Source organism: Poromitra crassiceps (assembly GCF_964638095.1).
Source record: "Poromitra crassiceps genome assembly, chromosome: 2".
Taxonomy (NCBI): Eukaryota; Metazoa; Chordata; class Actinopteri; order Beryciformes; family Melamphaidae; genus Poromitra; species Poromitra crassiceps.
Genome location: NC_139624.1, coordinates 101,680,913 through 101,700,241, shown reverse-complemented (window position 1 = coordinate 101,700,241; position 19,329 = coordinate 101,680,913). Strand labels below are relative to the sequence as shown.

Here is a 19,329-nt window from a genome sequence, read left to right as displayed (position 1 = left end):
GAAAAATTGTAAAGAATGAATGGTGGTACTGTATTACGGTCACATTTGAATGTGTCTATTTTTATCTTTAACTTGGCACGTTGTCTAGGCCCTAGGGCTTAAAGGGACAGCTCACCCTAAAATCCAAAATACATATTTTTCCTCTCACCTGTAGTGCTATTTATCCATCTATATCGTTTTGTGTTAGTTGCCTGAGTTTTGGAGATATCGGCCACAGAGATGTCTGCCTTCTCTTGAATACAATGGAACTGCATGGCACTTGGCTTGTCGTGCTCGAAGCACCAAAAAAATACATTTGAAAAACTCAACAGCATCGTCTTGGGCAAGTTACTTTCATACTTTCATATTACTAGTTACTTTCATTTGAAAGTAATACGTTACTTTACAATATTACTTTCTGTGTAGAGTAACTCGTTACTTATTACACTACTTTTGCATTACTTTCACCAAAACAACAGCAGCAGCAGAATGACATCGCCGCCCCGGAACCACCCTGAAAAATAATTTCAACCGCCTTGAAGTCAGTGTAAACAATCCAAAATTGAAAATTTCCAAATCCAAAAATTTCCTTTGTTATTGTCATCTATAGTGGTTATTTGCATAAAAACACACAGTTTGATTAGGAAATTATTGTATCTTTTTTAAATATGTGCTTTGATTTTATCAAATGTAACTCAATTTGTAACTTGAGTTACTTGACAAAGTAACTGGTATAATATTACTTAAATCCTATAAGTAATAAGTTATATTACTGAGTTACTGCTAAAAGTAATATATTACATGTAATATGTTACTTTTGTAATGAGTTACCCCCAACACTGCTCTTTCCAGAAATCATGACCCGGTTACTCAAAATAATGCACAGACTTTGTTGTGAGCAGTTTCATGTAGGAACTATTTTCTTTTGCAGTCTCATGTAGGAACTAGCTAGCAGCTAGCGGTTGTAGTTCGGTCAAAATAAAATAGTTCCTCCATGAAACTGCTCATAACGAGGTCTGTGGATTATTTTGTCATGATTTCTGGAAAGAGACATTGCTGTTGAGTTTTTCAAATGTATTTCTTTGGCACTTTGAGCACCACAAGCCGAGTGCCATCCAGTTCCATTGTATTGGAGAGAAGGCAGAAACTCTGCGGCCAATATCTCCAAAACTCAGGCAACTAACACAAAACGATATCGATGGATAAATACTAGCAGTACAGGTGAGAGGGAATATGTATTTTGGATTTTAGGGTGAGCTGTTCCTTTAACCACACATCTTTCACGCCAACCATAAACTCAGAAATTGTGCATCAGTTTGGGACTGTGGATTAGCATCCAGTGACTGTTAGTAGTACTAGTGAAGGCCTCCTTTACATGGACGGCCCACTGTCGGCTTCTTGGCTGTTGGCCAGCTCTCTCGGACGGGCTTGCTTGCGTCTGTGGTTGTTGATGTGGAAATCAACATGAACAGGGGGATCCTCGGATCCAGTCAAATGGAACATAAACTACTCCTGGCCACCAGGAAAGGGGAGGACATGTGGTTCTTTAGTCTTTATATTTCAACAATGCAAAACAAAGAGTCCTTGCTCTCAACAAACATCAGATAAATAACTCTACAGGTTTAGTGTCCATGCCTGCAATCGTACAGGTAAACGATCTCAAGTGCTTCAGCAGCGCTTCGCCATTGTCTCTTAAAACACTGAACCATCTGGGGATTCTCAGGTGCCAGGTATAAGACGAACAACCGCTTCTCAGGCGGCCTCCATCCAATCACCGCTAAACACAGCCCCAAACCCTGTCCCTAGTAGTCGCTCTAATCTGATCCAATCATTACAGCCTGAATCCATACCAGGGATGCAAGCTTATCAGCTGACAATTATTCACCCTGGATAACTCCTAACGTGATATAGCAATGCAACTGTCACAGGTGGCTGTTTTTTTTAACTTAGTTTTTATTCCACAAATATATAATTGGAGATGTACATACAATTACACTTATTTTGCAACTTATCCTCCCTGTCTGATCCATACATTGATGTAAATGTAGTCTTCTTCGATGGTAATCAAACATATCTGTTCCAGGGCATATCAAATACCGTTTTATCACTACAGGTGAATTGACATTACATTAATTTAAATCCAACACACATTGTGGATTATACTCAAGACAGAAGTGCAAAAAAGGCATATACACACACATCTGTACAAGTGTAACAGCATATAAAAAAAAAATATTATGAAGAAAAGAAAATAAGAAAAGATAAGAGAGATGACTACAGGTCAGATATTGCTTGTATTAAATGAGCCCATCTTACAACAAACCTTTCTACTTTCAATTGTAATTTATTTTGCTGTGATTTTCTCCATGATAAAGACATGTTTTACCCTTTCTCTCCATTGCGATATGCAGGGGGGCTGCGGCTTCAACCAGGAAACTCATCATTTTTTTCGCTATTAAAAGCAGAACTCTCAATAAATAAATTAAGTCTTTATCCATCTCATTGTCGGGAGGTATGCCCCAGTACTCACAGGTGGCTGTTTTGATGGTTAGGTTGCGTGTATAGTCAACTCATTCAGTCAACTGCAATCTTACAACACTTTCATTTTTCAAAGTGTTAATTTTCTAACTGCACAAGTGCACATCATTCATACCTTTTACAATTCCTTGTATCTGACATGTTTCAGTGTGTTTGTGTTGATGCATGCGTGTTCATGCCTGTGTGTGTGTGTGTGTGCCAATGTTTGTGTGCGTTGTGTGGAAATGTCAACACAGACAGAGTGTGACAGAGCTTGGCACAGATGGCCTTCCTGTCATCCTCAGCTCCTTCCACAGCTTGACACCGGACAGACCTCAGAGAGGGAGAGAGCGAGAGAGAGAGGGAGAGGGAGAGAGAGAGAGAGAGAGAGAGAGAGAGAGAGAGAGAGAGAGAGAGAGGAGGGAGAGAGAGAGAGAGAGAGAGAGAGATGGAGAGAGAGAGAGAGAGAGAGGGAGGGAGGGAGGGAGACAGAAAGAGAGGGAGGGAGCGAGAGATAGAGAGAGATGGAAGGAAGAAGGAGTAGTGAGAGGAGATGGGGTGGTGTCATCTAATGTCTCATTGGACCAGTAAACTCTTCAGTAACATTTATGACATACATTCAGGGCACTGAGGGCAGGATACTTTTATGTGTAAATTGGAGACAATGACAAATTGATTCAGAATACTATCAGACACCTTCACTTAGGGATGCACGTCATCGGTAAAATGCTTTAAAATGAAATATCGGCATCGTCCTGAAACTAACATTTCTGCCAATATGACAGGCCGATAAAATGTAATTATATAATTATGCCCAAATTTGCCCTGGTTGTAGTTGTCAGGATTGCCTCACGGAGAGCATCATCCAAGCCTGTTTAAGTAGAATGAATCTTACAGTTTTGTTTGAAATAAAATGTTGATGAAGCTATGTCAGAAACAATTCCACACGAAAAAGGACAGTTTTCAAGAATTGATGAGCAAACTTGACCGAAGACCGAAACACTGAAGCACTCCATAGTATTCTGCACCAACTAATGACCATAGAACAGGTGCATGAACATTTCTGTGCGCTTTGTGATGGATAGCTGTTTTACAAACGCTGCATCAGTATGCATCAGTACTTTTTCATCATTATTTATCCACTAATCTTTATTGACAAAGGTCTTCCTTCTTCCACCTCAAGCAAAGATAAAAACTGTTTTTGTGGTATTGAGGAAATTTGATCTAAATGAGCAGCTCCATCCAGCTTTTGTAACTCATTTTGCATAGAAATACTTAGATGGAAACCCATCTACTCAACAGGATGGTTTTGGATGGAATGTCATTCTAGAATCTAGACCATGCCGTCTGTCCAGCCTGCTGCCTGCAGAGATAGTGATGATATTTGCAGACTTTTCTCCCCAGACCTGACTGATGTAGATCCCGCCTAGCACTGCACGGATCATGTTCTGCAGAGCCAGATGGTCAGTGGTAGGAGAGGAATGGAGGCGGTCATATTGCCTCGACGTCTACACAAAACACACAGTCTGACATTGCCGAGCTACGTGAAACGCATGTCTTTTGTACCACTGGCCCCACTTCCCCGCAGGGACATTTGATTCTTGTGATTGATTGTTGACAGCTAAATAATATCACAATATGCAGTAGGGCTGTGAATCTTCACTGGCCTCAAGAGGGCTACGATTCGATTCGATTACGATTATCGATGCATCTCGATGCATCTTAAATCGATGCATCACTTTTTTGATTTATTTTTTCTCACTTTTTTCTCACTGTGTGGCTACTTTTAAAATAAAAGTGCATTTGGAATTGCATTGTATTATGATCCATAATTAAAATAAACAACTGCATGTACTTCCATTATATTTTATTTGATTATTTATTTATTTATTTTTTTATTTTATTTTTTTTAAATAATACATTTTTGACATTTGTGAATCGATGCAGAATCGTGCACGTCCGCATCGCGATGCATCTTATAATCGATTATTTTTGACACCCCTAATATGCAGTCACAGAGACACATCTACACAGTGTGATTTTGCAGAGAGATGTAGCCTAAGTTTTCCTCTGGTTGACTACTACGGTGCGTGGTCTAAATTAATATTTCAAAATTCAGATATTCTGTGCAAGCCAATATTTATTAAAGCTAAAGCAGATTATGGACAAAAAACAATTACTTAACATTTTCCACTGTATATGTTACTGATTAATTGTATGTCTTTTGCAGCCGTGTTGGCGTGAGGGCCGAGATTCTCCTGCTCTGGCTTCTGTCACACTTTGCTGGAGCTTGCACAAATGTTATGCTTGCCTTTGTCCATCATCCTCAAAATGCTGGAGGGATTTTGAGATGATTCATGTTGTCATGGAGCCATGGTATGACGACTCTGTTCCACATACCTTTGGCTTACAACCAACACGATTCTACTGTACTTTCTACAAGTTAGCCTACACTGGGTTTCATCTGCTCTTCTCATTTCAAAGTGAAATGTGTGGAAAGCCATCTGACCAATGGGTAACTCCAGCCTGCGTGTGTGTTAATGTGTGTGTGATGTTTCTTGTGTGTGTGTTACGCCTGCATGGGCGCATGTATGTGACATAGTCTTACTTGCTGAGCATGAAAATGACCTGCAGATCATGCTGAACATTGTTGCTGAATGGTGCTGGAAATGGAGACTTGTGGTAAATCAAGACAAAACACAAATAGTACATTTTAGACCCACATCAATGGAGAGGAGTTATTTTGTATTTAATTTAGGTTCAGTAGTACTATCATATATGGATCACTATAAATATCTGGGCTTGACACTTGACGAGCATATGACCTTTAAGGAGGGAGTCAGTGTTCTAGCTCAATCAGCGGGCAGAGCACTGGGTTCTGTATCGAACAAAGTTAAACACTGTGGTAACCTGGGTTTTCATACTTAGGCACAACTGTATAACTCATGTGTCTGTCCTGTGTCGGATTATGCCTCTGGTGTTTGTTTGGTGTCTCCGGAACACCCATGCTGTAACACTGTGCATCACAGAGCCATCCGATATTTTCTAGGAGTTCATAAACTCACTCCATTTCTGGCCATTACTGGTGATATCATGGGATGGGAATCCCCAAGCATCAGACACAAAGGTCAAATGCTTCAACTTTGGAATAGACTGGTGAGAATGTCTGATCAGAGACTCACTAAAAATATATTTAATTGGGACATCGCCCATAGACATCCCTGGGCAAATGAAGTAAAATCCCAATTTTATTCGAACGATATGTCATTTATCTTTCATAACAGGTTATTTTGTGACATCCATCCGGGAGAATACGAGTAATATGTTTATTTTGTATAGAGATAAATGGTCTGTCGACTTATGGTATAAACCAAAACTAAGGACCTATCGTCTCATAAAAGACAGTTACTGTGTAGAAGCCTATGTGAAGCTTGATTTCAACAGACAAAAAAAGATCTGTGTGCGCTCAGTTATGCTCTGGAGCCCTTCCCTTAAGCGCTAATTATGCTCAAGCGAAATCGCCGGCGCTAACTGCGCCGAGGGGGTCGCCGCAGCTGGCCGTCCTATCGGCGCAGCTCGGCGGAAGGTGTGTGCAGCTCCTCGAAAATGTGACTCCGCGGCGTCAGCACGGACGTGACGTGACCAGCACGAGAGCTGTGATAGGTTTGTTGCCTTGGGCCGCGCACATATCCGCTGATGTACTTATTGTGAGGAAAGAGAAAATGCCATTTCCTCATTTAACACATTCACTGCCAGCCGTTTTTTTTTTACTGTAGGTAGGTTCTGCCAGAGTTTTTTTTTGAGGATTCTGGCTCATCTTTCAAGACCCGAGGATTCTTTTCTGCTAAGATTTTGTGAACACACAATATCTCAAAAGAACTAATAGAATGTGTGCTTCCTCTGTCTAAAAGAGTTAGTTTGTAGAGTTAGTAGTTATGTAAGCATTAGCAGTTGAATACAGCATGGTTTCAGCGTCAGAAAAATTATTCTGAGATAAACGGCTTTTTGTGAAATTCGATAGAACAGTCACTTTAACCATTCATTTTTGGCATCAGTAAGACGTCAGACATCTAAACAATAGTTTTGAACAGTAATTTCCTCCATAACAGCAGGAAACCCCCCTCTGCTTCCAACTCCTCCCTCCGTGGGCGTTCTTCTTGGCTGCAGCGGGCATGTCACAAGCTTGTCACCAGTCTCACTGCTTTGCTGCTGCTCCTGCCTGTCTGCACGGCCGCTCATTGAGGAAGTCTGGATGGACTCGCTCGCTTCTTGGAGTTTTGGTTGAGAGCTTTGATGAAGCTTTTGCGATTCTGGTCATATTTATGCTGCGTGTTTCAAAGTGTGTTCCACCGGTAATCTATTATGCAAATTTGCAAACCCGCACCGCCAGCAATCAGCGCGAAAACGAAAGCGTTTTCGCCAATCCATTTTCATGAGAATGGCTTCGTCACACTGCTTTTTGCTTGCCTTCCTCTAGTCAGGAAAGCACTGTCGCCACTTAGTGGGTCGGTGGAATGGGTTGTACACGTTGTACACGTCCAATACTTATATAAGAGATGTAAAAGGGTTAGATGCACATCCCACCGTCAAAAAAAAAAAAATCAATTTTTTTTGACGTCTCAACTCGTCGTTGGCAGTGAACGGTTGGATTGTGTTTGACGAGTCAACTCGCCATTGGCAGTGAACGTGTTAATAGTGCTTGTCCCTCATCTAGCAAAGCCTTCTGCAGGCTCACTGGAATGAGTTTGGAAATAGAGGGACAATAAAATGTCCCCCCACCGACATGATTGCAAGTTCTTGGTAAACGACACGATAACGTCATATGTCACGGACAAAAGTGTACCACAAGCCACCTAGTGTTTTGGACGTGTACCGCAGCCAACGCGCCGAGTTACGTTCGAGTATACACAGTCTCGCTGTCGCCGCTCGGCGGTAAGGCTCCAAGTCGAGGCTGCGCAGAACCTTGTCAGCGCCTTTAGCACTAGAAATTGCTAGGTTTAATGCTACCCCTGAAGAAGATAGATTCTGTTTACTATGTGAATTATGTGAAATTGAAAACGAGATAAATTTCTTGTTCTACTGTGTACTGCTTATGATGACACAAGATACGTACTCTTTAGTAAAATGTCCTCTATTTATGTTGACTTTTTGAGTTGGACGATTATGAGAAACTTGAGTTGTGTTTTAAAAAAGGAACCTTCCTCATAGCAAATGTTGTCAGGCTTGGGAGCAAAGACAGGACTTTTTGTTTAGAAAGTGATGTATTGATCTGTATTACTGTCCAAGCAGTATGCTGCCTTGCGACTTGTGTTATTTTAAATGTGCCATTGTTGCAATGTTTTAGTGTTGTATTTTATGTGTCTTGTAAACCCATGAGGGTTGGGCACATGGAGTGCATGACACTTGAATAAATAAATCAAATCAATATGTCCATGTAGCAGCCGACCCTCCCCACCCCAACCTCAAACACGGCTGCGAACAGATCCACACTCATGTAATCTGTCAGACGTATGCGGGATCCGACGAAAATAGAACAGGTGCGTAATTTGTCCGTACCGCATATATCATCTATCGCCCATCAATTAACATGGGCGAGAGTCAATCCGTCAGTTTTGCCGGATCCGCAATGCAGCCGTAACGTATCTAGTGTGCATTGCCTGTAACTCTCTAAAGCAGCCGTAACGTATCTAGTGTGCATTGCCTGTAACTCTCTAAAGCAGCCGTAACGTATCTAGTGTGCATTGCCTGTAACTCTCTAAAGCAGCCGTAACGTATCTAGTGTGCATTGCCTGTAACTCTCTAAAGCAGCCGTAACGTATCTAGTGTGCATTGCCTGTAACTCTCTAAAGCAGCCGTAACGTATCTAGTGTGCATTGCCTGTAACTCTCTAAAGCAGCCGTAACGTATCTAGTGTGCATTGCCTGTAACTCTCTAAAGCAGCCGTAACGTATCTAGTGTGCATTGCCTGTAACTCTCTAAAGCAGCCGTAACGTATCTAGTGTGCATTGCCTGTAACTCTCTAAAGCAGCCGTAACGTATCTAGTGTGCCTTGCCTGCAACTCTCTAAAGCAGCCGTAACGTATCTAGTGTGCATTGCCTGTAACTCTCTAAAGCAGCCGTAACGTATCTAGTGTGCATTGCCTGTAACTCTCTAAAGCAGCCGTAACGTATCTAGTGTGCATTGCCTGTAACTCTCTAAAGCAGCCCTAACGTATCTAGTGTGCATTGCCTGTAACTCTCTAAAGCAGCCGTAACGTATCTAGTGTGCATTGCCTGTAACTCTCTAAAGCAGCCGTAACGTATCTAGTGTGCATTGCCTGTAACTCTCTAAAGCAGCCGTAACGTATCTAGTGTGCATTGCCTGTAACTCTCTAAAGCAGCCGTAACGTATCTAGTGTGCATTGCCTGTAACTCTCTAAAGCAGCCGTAACGTATCTAGTGTGCATTGCCTGTAACTCTCTAAAGCAGCCGTAACGTATCTAGTGTGCATTGCCTGTAACTCTCTAAAGCAGCCGTAACGTATCTAGTGTGCATTGCCTGTAACTCTCTAAAGCAGCCGTAACGTATCTAGTGTGCCTTGCCTGCAACTCTCTAAAGCAGCCGTAACGTATCTAGTGTGCATTGCCTGTAACTCTCTAAAGCAGCCGTAACGTATCTAGTGTGCATTGCCTGTAACTCTCTAAAGCAGCCGTAACGTATCTAGTGTGCATTGCCTGTAACTCTCTAAAGCAGCCGTAACGTATCTAGTGTGCATTGCCTGTAACTCTCTAAAGCAGCCCTAACGTATCTAGTGTGCATTGCCTGTAACTCTCTAAAGCAGCCCTAACGTATCTAGTGTGCATTGCCTGTAACTCTCTAAAGCAGCCGTAACGTATCTAGTGTGCATTGCCTGTAACTCTCTAAAGCAGCCGTAACGTATCTAGTGTGCATTGCCTGTAACTCTCTAAAGCAGCCCTAACGTATCTAGTGTGCATTGCCTGTAACTCTCTAAAGCAGCCGTAACGTATCTAGTGTGCATTGCCTGTAACTCTCTAAAGCAGCCGTAACGTATCTAGTGTGCATTGCCTGCAACTCTCTAAAGCAGCCCTAACGTATCTAGTGTGCATTGCCTGTAACTCTCTAAAGCTGCCTTCACATGATAAGCCATTGTCTTCTCTCACCGAGAGGTAGAGCAGAGAATGGTCAGTGGTAACTAGGTCAAAGTTGAAACAATTTGAACTTTGAGCCCAGTGCAATAAGGCCTGGTGGCAAATTCGAGCGGTGCGCGACGCCAAGTGTAGCACTGCTGCATAGTTGGGAGGCACCACTCTCCCTTTACGGGGTACGGTACGGGGTACGGTGGTGCAGTGGTAAGCGCTGTCGCCTCACAGCTCGAAGGTCCTGGGTTCGATTCCCACCTGGGACGCTGTGGGCGCTGGAGTTGTGACCCCCCCATATCTTCAGTGCCTACTGCCCAGGTGGGCTATCTCGTCGAAAGGGCCTTTCTGTGTGGAGTTTGCATGTTCTCCCCGTACCCCCCAGGGGGGTTCCTCCGTACATAACCCCCCACTAAAAACATGCAGAAGATCGTCATCCGACCGGTGACGTCAACATCTGAAGTTGGTCCAATGATGGTCCAATGAAGGTCCCCGGGCGCTGGAAAGAAATAGCGACCACTGCTCCTGGCCTGCCCCCTGGAGGAAAGGACAAGCCTGGATGGGTCAAATGCAGAGGACATATTTCACCGGCCACCGTCAGCATGAGTGTGTGTAGTGGCCGCATGCATGTGTTGTAGTGTGTTCATGCATGTGTTGTAGTGTGTTCATGCATGTGTTGTAGTGTGTTCATGCATGTGTTGTAGTGTGTTCATGCATGTGTTGTAGTGTGTTCATGCATGTGTTGTAGTGTGTTCATGCATGTGTTGTAGTGTGTTCATGCATGTGTTGTAGTGTGTTCATGCATGTGTTGTAGTGTGTTCATGCATGTGTTGTAGTGTGTTCATGCATGTGTTGTAGTGTGTTCATGCATGTGTTGTAGTGTGTTCATGCATGTGTTGTAGTGTGTTCATGCATGTGTTGTAGTGTGTTCATGCATGTGTTGTAGTGTGTTCATGCATGTGTTGTAGTGTGTTCATGCATGTGTTGTAGTGTGTTCATGCATGTGTTGTAGTGTGTTCATGCATGTGTTGTAGTGTGTTCATGCATGTGTTGTAGTGTGTTCATGCATGTGTTGTAGTGTGTTCATGCATGTGTTGTAGTGTGTTCATGCATGTGTTGTAGTGTGTTCATGCATGTGTTGTAGTGTGTTCATGCATGTGTTGTAGTGTGTTCATGCATGTGTTGTAGTGTGTTCATGCATGTGTTGTAGTGTGTTCATGCATGTGTTGTAGTGTGTTCGTGTGACAATAAAGACGGGCTGCCGTCTGAAATCGTGTTTTAGGAAACAACGGCACAGCGGATTTGACCATGGATCATGTGTGGGGGGTTTAACCCATCTCCTCCTCAGCGGGCACTTTGCTCTAGCCTGCATTTCCTTGTTTCTAAATCCCTCTAGTGCTCCTAATTTGCCCAGTTCCTCTCCAAGTGTCAGCAGCATCCATAGGACCCCGACCTCTCAGTGAGGGACCTGGCAGCTGCGGCACCAGCCCCCGTGTACAGTATTGTAATTGCTGTCTGTCCTCTTATCTGTGCCTCAGGTTGTGGCATTTCTTCTCAACATATCATTGCCTATATATCATTATATTCCCTGTTTGTCTTTGCTTTATCTTCACCTGACTTTTTCTCTTACTATTTCTGCTATCCAAGAAAACAATGCAATGCAATGGTATGATGTGATATATATGATATGAAAGTTTGTGCTCCATGTACAGTGTCACACGGTGTCACTTTGAATATGAAAGTTTCTGCTGGATGTACAGTGTCACACTGTGTCTTTGAATCCTCCAGCACAATGAGGCCCAGCTGCAGTTAGGATGGAGAGAGAGAGAGAGAGAGAGAGAAAGGCAGTTAGGATGGAGAGAGAGAGAGAGAGAGAGAAAGGCAGTTAGGATGGAGAGAGAGAGAGAGAGAGAGAGAGAGAGAGAGAGAGAGAGAAGGCAGTTAGGATGGAGAGAGAGAGAGAGAGAAAGGCAGTTAGGATGGAGAGAGAGAGAGAGAGAGAGAGAGAAAGGCAGTTAGGATGGAGAGAGAGAGAGAGAGAGAGAGAAAGGCAGTTAGGATGGAGAGAGAGAGAGAGAGAGAGAGAGAGAGAGAGAGAGAGAGAGAGAGAGAGAGAAAGGCAGTTAGGATGGAGAGAGAGAGAGAGAGAGAGAGAAAGGCAGTTAGGATGGAGAGAGAGAGAGAGAGAGAGAAAGGCAGTTAGGATGGAGAGAGAGAGAGAGAGAGAGAGAGAGAGAGAGAGAGAGAGAGAGAGAGAGAGAGAGAGAGAAAGGCAGTTAGGATGGAGAGAGAGAGAGAGCGAGAGAGAGAGAAAGGCAGTTAGGATGGAGAGAGAGAGAGAGAGAGAGAGAGAAAGGCAGTTAGGATGGAGAGAGAGAGAGAGAGAGAAAGGCAGTTAGGATGGAGAGAGAGAGAGAGAGAGGGAGAGAGAAAGGCAGTTAGGATGGAGAGAGAGAGAGAGAGAGAGAAAGGCAGTTAGGATGGAGAGAGAGAGAGAGAGAGAGAAAGGCAGTTAGGATGGAGAGAGAGAGAGAGAGAGAGAGAAAGGCAGTTAGGATGAGAGAGAGAGAGAGAGAGAGAGAGAGAGAGAGAGAGAGAGAGAGAGAGAGAGAGCAAAAAACAGAGTGAGCCTGTCTGTCTGTCTGTCTGTCTTGGCCTTTGATGGGCCTGCCTTTGCCATCTGAATGGTTTGAAGCCTGCGTTGCCTAGTTACAGCGAGCAGCAGATGAGGGGATGGGAGGAGAGAGAGAGACAGAGAGAAGAGTTGTGCTTGGTGGTTGTATGGCTCTCGGCTGTAAAGAATGCCTTTCCCTGCCCACCGGCTCTCCAACTCCCAACATCCCTCTCTTCAAGGCTCTCCCTCTCCTTCTCTCTCTCTGTCTCTCACTCTCACACCCTCGCTCTCTCTCTCACCCTTTCTCTCCCTCTCTCTCTCTCTCTGACCCTCTCTCTCTCTGTGGTGGTCTGCTGGATAGGACATTTGACAGATGTTGACGATTACGTCGAGTTGGGTACGTGTTGTTCTGGTGGGGGTACAGCGAGATTTTGGATATGAGATGACATGTTTGATTATCAACTGTACAGCAAGAGTGTCCATTTTCACCAGAATCACACATGGATTTGTGTCATGTATGTTTCTTCATACATGTATCAAGGGGTTTAATAGCCAAAACTAGGCCTGCTAGGGCCTAGCAGTTGTGGCACTAACTAACAGTTAGTGAACTATAATGAGTCTTCGGCCCTGTCTGATTCTCAAGTGAATGAGCTATATAGGTGGCATTTCTAGGTAGGAAGTTGTAATTAGGCTGTCTGAAACCAGTTTGATACATAAGTTCACTGAATTTGCAACCTTTCTAGGTACCTGCTTTTGTAATTTTCAAGGAACCATAGTATGGTGCCTTTGGTGGACTAGAATATCCCATAATACCTTGCGACCCTTCCAAAACGACGAAGAACGAAGCAAGCCTGAGCGAGCCCCTATTGGCGGCGCCCACAAAGCTTCCCACATCAGAAAAAAGTGAAACATTGTTGGCTAAATAACAAACATCTGTCACTTTCTTTTCATTTTTATTCTAGAATAGTCAATAATGTCAACATTTACTTAATTTCAGTGCAGTCAGATGTTTGTACAGTGTCAGGGAAGTCACTTTTGAACAATAGTAGGAAGCATCTTACCTGACTCTGTTATGGACAGCAGCCGGCTAGTTAGGTTGCTAGCAAATGTTAACGTTACTTTAGAAAACCCACTCTGTGTGCCCCAAAGCAGGACTTATGGCTCATTTCCACCACATTTTACAGCCCTGCACAGCTCGTCACCACTCGGCTCTATTTGTTTCGACCCGATGGATGTTTTGTTTCCACCGCTGCTGATCTGCCCCCGCCCACCCCCGCCCACAACTGGTCGTCATAGCGACCGCATATCTGTCCTCCGCCTATAACATAACGTTAAAATTAAATCCATACACAGAACTTTTAAACTGTTTATGAAATACTGGTGCCTCTAAATGACCTACAGTGTACATGGTCAAATGTGACAATCGGCCAGGAGAATGGATATCACTTTGTTGTTAGTCAAACTCACATGCATGCGCTGCGCGAGGGATGGGGGTTGCGCTACAGAGTGAAGCCTCTACCCCGGCGGCCTCTCACCAGGCAAGACCGCGGCTTCACCAAAGCCCCGCCTGCGGCCTAGCGGAGCCGACGCTGCACTCAACTACAAGGGCTTCCTGAGCAGCGGACTTTTTCTCTCTCAAAACAATTGAAACCCACCGCCATGTTAAAGCTGAGTAAGGAGATCGATTTTATTTCACCAGAGGCGAAGGCAGCAACACAAAAGACTGATGGAAATAACATAACAGAAGAGAAGGTAAGCCCCACTAAACTGGTATGCAGCATTGCATTGACAGTCATTAGATAGAGTAAACACGTAAACACGATTCTGCCTGACCAATCAGTCGTCTACAATGTTTTCATGTCACCGTATGATCCCGGGTTCACAGCGCTAGAACCTCAACAGAGCAGGGACCAAAAGCAGCACGACTCAACCCCGACTCAACCTGGGCTGTCCCCGTTTTTGATCGGTGGAATGAGACAAAAAAGCGAGACGAGCTGGGCGGGGCCGCGTTGATACCAGCGGTGGAAATGGGCCATTACACTGCACAGCCAGGAGGATAGCAGCATGGTAGACCTTCAAGTGTAAGTGGAGTTCGTTTTAACCGTGCTTTATTAAATTACAAGCTGTCATTGCTTAAGTAATGGTACCAATTTGTTTGTGAAATGCAACGTTCTCATTAGCTTGGTTTCATGCTTTTAATTTGAAGGTCGAAACGGGAAATGGTGTGATAGTAGATTGAATTGACACTGGTCTGTCAATTCTATCATTTCACACGTACCATTTCCCTTTTTCACCTTCAAATTAAAAGTGTAAAAACAATGAAACGTTCGCCTGTGAAGCTTCGACCTGTTTAGATTATAATAACGTTAGAGAAAACAGCCATCATCAGCCATGCAGTTTTATACTAATTTATTGCCAAATGCTTTGGGAAACAACTTCATCAAGCTTGGTCAGAAAAGGTCTGTCTATTCAATGGAAACAGCACCAGTGCGACCTGTCGCGTGCGATGCTACCTTCAAAAATGAACGCGTCTGAAACAAGTTATTTTATAATCACCTAAATTAAAATGAGATACCTAATTAAACAATTATCTGAGATGAGATGAGATGAGATGAGATGAACTTTATTGTCCCCGAGGGGAAAATTGTCTTGGGCATATAGTGCCGTACAACAGCCACATATCGCAAGTACATAGAGGTTTTGACACGATACATACAACAGACAGAAAAAACATACAGAACATACAGTGTAATCCCTGACTAACATGCACAGTAAACTTCCACTGGGAAGTTGTGCAAGCGGTGTAGTATAAAAATAAAGACAGAAAATGTAATTGGTTCAACACTTCATCCTAATTGCTCGTAAGCATATTGCACAAGTCATGGGTTTATTGCAGAACCCTCATTGCAATTTCTTCCCATATGATAATGTAAAAGAATAAGAAGATTAAATAAATACCATTTTAGGAGGTACAGACCCCTCCTCAAGAGCAGTGGGGTACTCAACTAAATAAAACCAGTAACACAATATAAAAACAAGAGTAAGAATAAAAAGAATTAAGAGAATAAAATAACCATAAAAAAGTGAAAAGAAACCAACCTGCCTATGACCTGATTTTTAAAAGAGATTACAGCAGCAGTGAGCAGCCTCCTACGACTGAGTGCTTACCCGCTCTTCTTGTGGGGAACACCTTCCTAGGGGAAGGGGCAGTACCGGCTGTTTGTTCAACAATAACACAGAAGTGGGTAGGAAAGAGAGCTTGAAGCGATTACTCTTACATCTGTACGCTCTGTATCGTCTGCCCGAGGGCAGCAGGTCATAATCACAGAATAAAAGGTGAGATGGGTCATTCAGGATTTTGAGTGCTAGGCTGATGACCTTTTTCTCAAAGATTGTTTGGAGAGGTGCAAAGTCTCTCTTGCCAATCACTTTCATTGCTGTATTTACAGTTTTTTCAAGTCTCGTTTTGAGCTGTACGGCAAGTGTACCGTACCATGCTGCCATGCCATATCTAATGAGGCTTTCTAGCACGGCATTATAAAAGGTCTCCATGATCTTGGTGCTGACACCATACAGTCTGAGCCTTCTAAGAAAGTGGAGCCTCTGGCCCAGTTTACCACACAGGTAATCAATATGGACGTTCCATTTGAGAGAGTTTTCAATATGGATGCCCAGATACTTGTAAGAATTGACCCGCTCGATAACGCTGTCGTCAATGACCACTGGGTCATGGTCTCTCAGCTCCTTTGGGTCAAAGATAATTTCTTTTGTCTTTTTAGTATTTAGGATAAGGTGGTTACTCTCGCACCAGGCCTGGAAAGTGGCGATCTCACTGTGATATTGCGAAGGGCAGTCTTCTCCCTTTAGCAAACTTAAAATAATTGTGTCATCCGAAAATTTAATTACGTGGTTGTTCGGGTGACTACTTGTACAGCCATTTGTGTAGACTGTAAAAAGAACTGGGGAGCTCAGCTCACGCCTCCTTGTAGTACCCCGGTGCTACAGTACTTAACTGCAGAGAGGGAGCCATTTACTTTGACCTGTTGTGCTCCGTTTGTTAAGAGAGAATAAAACCAGTTGATGATAAAAGGATTTACACTCATGTCTTTTAACTTGTTGACAAGCAGGTGAGGTTTGATGGTATCGAAAGCAGAACTAAAATCGGCAAGTAAAACACGTGCGTACTGTAGGCTTTTGGGTCCTCTAGATGCTTACTAATTAAGTGAGTTACACAGACTACAGCATCCTCAGTGCTTCGCCCCTCCCTGTAAGCAAATTGAAGAGGGTCCTGAGAAGCTGCCACCTCCGTCTTTAGCATGTTTATTATAACTCTCTCAAAGCATTTCATGACCCCGCTAGTTACAGCAATCGGTGTGAAATCTTTATTTGTAGATGGACAAGATACTTTCGGGGACTGGAGTAATTATGGACTTTTTCCCACAGAGCAGGGACTGTGTGGCTGTCCAGTGACGTTTGAAATACAGGGCACCAAGCTGTCGTAAGTTCTGAGGAGCATTTCTTTAGTAGAGTGGCGGGCAAGCCATCAGGCCCTGCAGATTTCTTAGTACATACTTTACTAAATAGAGACTGAACCTGTTCAGGTGCGATAACAAGACGGTTAGAGGAAATACAAATGGGAATGAAATCAATATCGCACCCCTCTGTTTCCTTCTGAGAAGAGTCAGTGTCAAATCTCAGGAAGAAGTCATTTAGTTCGTTTGCACACTCACGATCATTTACAGTGACAATCCGCTTTCTGTTTAAGTTCATATTTGTCATTTCTTTCATACAGTCCCATAACCTTTTATTGTCCATTGAGCTAACACTCTCCTCCAGTGAAGCTCTGTGTTTCCTTCTGGCCACCTTCAGGAGCTGGTTTAGCTCTTTTTGTGCTGCGGCCAGCCCCCCATGGTCCCCGTTCTTAAAAGCCCATTTCTTTTTGTTGATACAAGTTTTGACCTCTTTAGTTATATGAGGTTTGTTGTTCGGGTAGTGGAGAACGTCCTTTTTGGGAATCACGTTATCCACACAGAATTTCATATAGTCAGTGATGGTCTCCGTTGCCTCGTTTAGGTCAAGGTTGTGAAATAAGCTCCAGTCCATGCACTCAAAGCAGCCTCTCAGTGTTTCCACACTCTCATCAGTCCACTGCAGCACAGTCTTTTTCTGGGGCTTACTAGACTTAAGAGCAGCTCTGTAAGTTGCCATGAGATATACAGTGGAGTGGTCAGAGTTTGAGAGAGGGGGGAGGACTTTCGCTCTGTAAGCATTTTTAATGTTACCATAGCTAGGTAGTCCATAGCTCTAGTTAGGTAACTAGATGATATTAAGCTTCCTTGCATTACAGACACAACCTTCGTAATCAGATGGAAATATAATAGCCAGCTAATGTTCCAATGCCATTAGTAGATTGAAAGACTTTAATGTCTGGGGGGGATACTGGGCTCCCCATGTCGGAGTGATGTAACTACTGAGTGCAGCCACATGACTCAGTGTCTCTCTCTCTCTCTCTCTCTCTCTCTCTCTCTCTCTCTCTCTCTCTCTCTCTCTCTCTCTCTCTCTCTCTCTATATATATATATATATATATATATATACATGTATATATATATATATATAGGGATGCACGATATGGATTTTTAGAGCCGATACGATAACCGATAAATATATTCGTCTTGGCCGATAACCGATACGATATAACCGATAATTATTATAATAAAAATAGATATAATTTTTGTTTTTGTTTTTAACCTGTATTTTATGCACACCTGGGGTTAAAAAAGGGTTAGGGTAGATGTAGGGATGTCCCGATCAGGTTTTTTTGCCCCCAAGTCCGAGTCCGAGTCCTTTGATTTTGAGTATCTGCCGATACCGAGTCCCGATCCGATACTTTTATAATACATTTAAAAAATGAAGAGCGAAGAAAATTATCCAGGATGTCCCTTATTTTTATTATATTTTAACATGTAACACTTATCATGCACAACTGTGCATGCAAGTAGTGCAGTGTATTGTAAACTGAGCACTAGTTATGAGGTAGCTTGAACATTCTCAAGTCAGAACAGAAAAATTATTCTTCACATTAGAACTAGTGCAACATTAGAACTTAGTGCAACATCACAGACTCAATAGTCTAGTGTTAAAACAAACAGCAGCTTAACTTAAAATGCCAGTCAGGCATTAAAATAAAAAATAAATAAATAAAAATATCAAATAAAACAAATGAGCCAATATTCAAGCAGTGCAGTGTATTGTAAACTGAGCACTTATGAGGTAGCTTAAAGATTTTCAAGTCAGAATAGAAAAAATATTCTTCACATTAGAACTAGTGCAACATTAGAACTTAGTGCAATATCAGTGCCAGTGTGTCTGTGACGCTGCGCTGGGAAAGCAGGCCCTCGTGCACAACAAGTTGTAATGTGTGCGCTACACAGCCCACACTCTGTACTCCCATATCCAGCATGGCTTTCTTCATATTTGCAGCGTTATCGCGCAAAATGATATGGACTCGGTTCTTGTCTATTCCCCAGTTGTTCAGCATCCTCTCCATCGCCTGCTGGATGCGCTCTGCTGTGTGGGATCCACGAAATTCCTGTGCATGCAAAGTCGCACGGCTTAAAACAAAACTGGAGTTGATCCATTGCGCAGTGAGGCTTAGAAGGGCCATGAAAACACAGACGAACTCCAAATATCTGTGGTAAACGCGACATCAGGCACGTCTTTCAATAGGACAAGCAGCTTGTCGCTTATCTTTTTCTGGAGCGCTGGCAGAGCCTTTTCAGTGATATAGTGTCGAGAGGGCATGTCGTATCGTGGTTCCATGTGAGTACATGGAACCACGATACGACATGCCCTCATAAGCATGATAAAACCCGGGTCGTCTACCAGAGAGAGTGGCTGGTCACTCATTGCTATCATCTCGGCTATCTTTTCTGTGATCTTTTTCGCCTTTTCACTGTCGTTCTCGTCGTTCACTTTGAAATATTTCCACACAGCAGACATGATAGCGGCAGCGCGGCTCAGCTTCAAAACAAACTGGCGTGCTCTCTGCGCATGCGGTGCGGTGTTTTTGTGAGGCTGTCTGG

General features: G+C 43.3%; 1 protein-coding gene across 1 annotated transcript in view; it reads left to right on the top strand.

Moving 5' to 3' along the window:
• Positions 1 to 19,329, top strand: part of ccny (cyclin Y) — a gene marked incomplete at its 5' end in the record, with an annotated part of 113,946 nt that overhangs the window by 24,415 nt on the left and 70,202 nt on the right. The window lies entirely within an intron of this gene.